This window comes from Mus caroli, unplaced genomic scaffold (genome assembly GCF_978045245.1).
Source record: "Mus caroli unplaced genomic scaffold, Mus_caroli_1 scaffold_14, whole genome shotgun sequence".
Taxonomy (NCBI): domain Eukaryota; kingdom Metazoa; phylum Chordata; class Mammalia; order Rodentia; family Muridae; genus Mus; species Mus caroli.
Window position 1 is genome coordinate 52,479,374 of NW_028227269.1, and position 4,456 is coordinate 52,483,829.

The following is a 4,456-nucleotide window of genomic DNA, read 5'->3' on the forward strand; positions in this document are numbered from 1 at the left end:
GACCAAGGGGCCTCTCTTCCCAATGATGGCCGATTAGGCCATCTTCTGCCACATATGCAGCTAGAGACTAGAGCTCTGGGAGTACTGATTAGTTCATATTGTTGTTCCACCTATAGGGTTGAAGACCCCTTCAGCTCTTGGGTACTTTCTCTAGCTCCTACACTGGGGGCCCTGTGTTCCATCCTATAGATGACTGTGAGCATTCACTTCTGTATTTGCCAGGCACTGTTGACCAGGCTGGCCTCAAACTCAGAAATCCACTACCTCTGTGTCCCAAGTGCTAGGATTAAAGGCATGATCCACCACTGCCTGGCTTATCTTCATTCTTTAACCAAAGAAATGCAAACAGGTGCCTAGGCAACAGCATAAGGAAGGAGAGGAGGGCTGTTCTGTTCTACAGTCTTACAACCTTTTCCTTTATGTGCAGTGCCACCAGAACCATGACGACAACAGCAAACTCTGGATACTTTGCTCTCTGGCTTTATTCTTTCTCCTTATTTACCTTCAGAGTGAAAGAACCAAGCTCTGGCTTGCTAAGGAGCCAAGTGTGACTCTTAGGTCTGACCAAGGCAAAGGACTTCAGTTTTATTCATATTATAATATTATCTATTGATTTCTTGGCCAAGCCAGCTCAGTCAGTCAACAGGGTCTCAAGGGAGGGAGACAGAATTGAAAATAAAAAGACAATTAGACAACACCATAACATGACTCCAGCCAATGCTGAGGCTAAAGCAGGTTTATTTTTTTTCCAGTCTGCTTTTATGACATTCTAGGTACATGCAAAGAATATGACCAGTTCTAAGGCATAAACCGAGTAGTTAAGGACCAAACAAAGCATAAACAAAGGTCCCATGATTACTGTATTCAGGGACTTAACAAGACCCATCAAGATACTAAGACTGTGTTCCTTAGTTGTATTCCTCTTGAGCCTACGTCCACGTCCCAGCCCAAAGTCAGATTCCCGTCAGATTCCTAGAAGCGGCCTGAAAAACTCTCCACAATTTTGGAATAAGATAAACTTACTTATCTGCTGCTAAGAAAAGATAAATTTGACCTAACCTGGCAGGGGAGATACCATGATCACCAAGGTGGTTTTCCCAAGGCGAGGCTTACCCATTGCACTCCGGATGTGCTGACCCCTGTGATTTCCCCAAATGCGGGGAAACTTAGCTGGCAAATTGAATAAAGAGTTCTCACTTGTAGTGTTTGGAAATTTCTATGGTGTAAATACTCTCTACCATGGTTGAATGAGCACTGAAACCGTATACACAAATCTTCTCTCGCAAGCCAGTGCTTCCCAACCTCAGAACGGCATGGAGATCTGCCCCTGTATCTCAGCTCCCCACTAAATTCACACGCTAATTTTACATGGAGCACGCTAAATTTACACGGAAGTACTTGAGAACATTAAGGACAAAGGATGCTACTGACCTTTGAATGACAGCAGTGGCTTGACCTTCACCAGACCTGGCATTCGTCCAGTAGCAGTACTCCTCTTGCTTCAACACAGTGGTAAACTTGCCTGCACCTTTCAGATACCTGGGGAGGGGTGGGGGGATTTTAAGAACTATCAACACCTGGGTTTGAAAACCAGAGATATCATTCAATATTAGAGTATGGGAATATTTGAGAGCAGATGATTTTTAACAAGCAACTGTGGTAGTTTGAATAGGAGTGGCCTCCATAGGCTCATATATTTGAATGAATGCTTGGTCATTAGGGAGTGGTACAATTTGACTGGGATTAGGAGCCTTGTTGAGGAAGGTGTGGCCTTGTTGGAGGAAGTGTGACATCAGGGGTGGGCTTTGGGGTTTCAAATAATCAGTGGAGAGAGGCCCAGTGTCACTCTGCCTGTTGCCTGCTGATCTCATCTGCTTCTCCAACACCGTGTCTGCTCGTGAGCTACCACATTCCCCATCATGATGATAATGGATTAAACTTCTGAAACTGTAAACAACTATATGCTTTTTTTTTTTTTAATAAGAGTTGTTATGGTCAGGGTGTCTCTTCACAGCAATAGAACGTTGACTAAGACAGCAAAGGAATAAGAGTATTCTCCACTTATCTAATCAGTGGGTGGTGTTGGTATTTTCACTATCAGCATAAGAAAAGCGAACTTTCCATGTAGCTAGTCTCAGAGGGAAGAGGTGAGAGGCCAGGCTGGGCCAATTCCACTACTGAAAGGTCAAACTGGGGGAAAGTATGTCCTGTCTCCTACACAGGTCAGAAAAGAAGCACAAATATGTTTTGATCCCTTAAAAAGCAACAGTGATTCCTCCTTCATCTCTTCCCCCATCCCCCTTTTTCTCCTTACCCTCTTGTCTTCCTCCTGTAGCTCAGACTGGGCTTTAGTTCCAGATCCTCCTGCCGCCACCTCCAAGGGCTGTGGTTATAGAGTCTGTGATTCTTCCTTTGGATGGGAATTTAATGAGCGTGGGACATGATGAATTCCTAGGAAGTTGTTTGTAGCTAACTTAATCTCTGCTGTATTTTTGCATTGAGATGGGCTGGGTTTACTTATTGTGACATCTGGTCCAAGTTTTTCTATCCACATTTGATTTTCATCTCTCTTCTTTTAACCAGAGGTGAGCAGAAATGCAGCCCCCACTACCACAGCTGTGCAGTTGGCTATCCCACATTTAGGGAATCATAGCACAGCCCAAGTGCAAGGGAAACACCATGCCCTGGGAAAAACACCTCTGTGATCACTTTCTATTTTTGTAGTATTGTGAATCCCTGAAATAAATGATTTAGAATTTTACCAATGGACAACATTGGTACTTTACTATTGAATCAGTTTTGCCCGAAATACTTCACATGACAATCCACATGCCATCCCCAAAGAGCACAGATGATAGAATCAGAACGATAGGGATCCGCTGACTAGCCTGTGGCCAGTCAGCAGTAGGGCAGTATGGGACAGTGGGGACACAGTACAAGTCTGACTCAGTTTCCTAATCTATAAAAATGAGGGCACGGCCCAAGATGGCTTTGGTCCCATTTGACTCTTGTATTTTTTAAAAGTGTCTTGTCAATGAAACCACAAGGGTCTCAACGAACTGAAATCTCATAGTGTCTTTCCCCTATTTGGTTGGTACTTGCAAATTTGGATGGCAAGATTGGTTTTTGGTTTGGGGGTTTGTTTTGGGTTTTGTTTTGTTTTTGTTTCGAGTTTCTACTCCTTCTAGGCACGGAGTTACAAGTGTTTGATTTTAGGTATCATGTACCGGACAGGAGTGACTTGGAGTCCCGCTCAGAAGGTTTCTGAGATCGACTCCAACTTGCTGAGGGTTCAAAAAACCTGATGATGCTTGGTTGTCTTGGACCTGGGAAGAAATAAGAACAAGAACACATAGGCCCAGGCGTTGTCCAACCACTTTATGGCTGAGCCAGTGTTCCCTTTGTCTCTTATTCGATACTTCTGCTGTGAAAGGATCTGGGAGACTTTGTATTCTGCCACTTTCTGCTGTGAAAACACATTGTCAAGGCAGCACTGGCTTGAAAACAATCTAGCAATAAAATCGTGCCCAGTGAGTATACAGTTAGCAGCTTCATTGCTGTTACGTCTTTATAATGGTCAAACAACCATGAATGCATTGGTCTAAGTATCTACTCTACTTAAAGAAACTTGATGTTTAATATTGTTTTTGCTAAAGCAGAAAAATATGTTTTTGATGCTTTTACTCTTCAGGCAGCTCATTAGATGTAGCCTACAAGTGAGGTAATCTGTGGCCTTCCTCTCTTCTACCTCCTTAGGTTTTGAAGATGGTGGCTTCTCTTTGGGTCACGTGACACCACAGCATGCTCTGAAAAGCGACTGAGTACTTTAGGAGATAATCCAGCACAGACTTTGAAGCAGGAGCCATCCAGTCACTAATAGCTCCTTGGCAGATGATCCTTCCTTCTGGCTCTTCAGAATTGGATATAGTAATTGCTCTGGAATTTAAAACTCATCTGGGGAATTCCTTGTCTTACATTTAGGGCACAAACTGCTAATGGCTCAGGCATGTTGCGTGTGTGAGTGTGTGCTCATGCATGCGCCCAGCGTGGTGGCAGTGACCTGAGAATCACAGTATGTATAAACATGGCATACTCTCACTGGAAAGGTCTGAAAATCTTTTAACTGACCAGGTTGTAAAGATGCCATACCCAATAAACTGACCGCATGTTGACACGCACGTCTGTGGAATCAGTCACACGTTGGCACACATGTCTGTAAGGGAAAATGCCCATGGAAGCTTTTATCGCCGGGAGCTCTGTACATGTGTGCTCCAACTGCAGAGATGCCCACTATCGAGTTGGTTCGAAGGTGCCATCTCCTTTAGTAAAACTGTTGTGGGGCTTGTTTCTTCAGAGCTGTGCCTTGGTTTCCCAGAAATCTCCGTTTTTCCACCCTGCTCTCACACACCTCCCTTTTGCACCCGTTATCTTGATGAGACCATCAGATGGTTCTGCA

General features: G+C 44.1%; 1 pseudogene; it reads left to right on the forward strand.

The window, feature by feature from the left end:
- Positions 1–1,051: 1,051 nt before the first annotated feature.
- Positions 1,052–1,184, forward strand: LOC115032871 (U1 spliceosomal RNA; annotated as a pseudogene).
- The last annotated feature ends 3,272 nt before the right edge of the window (positions 1,185–4,456 follow it).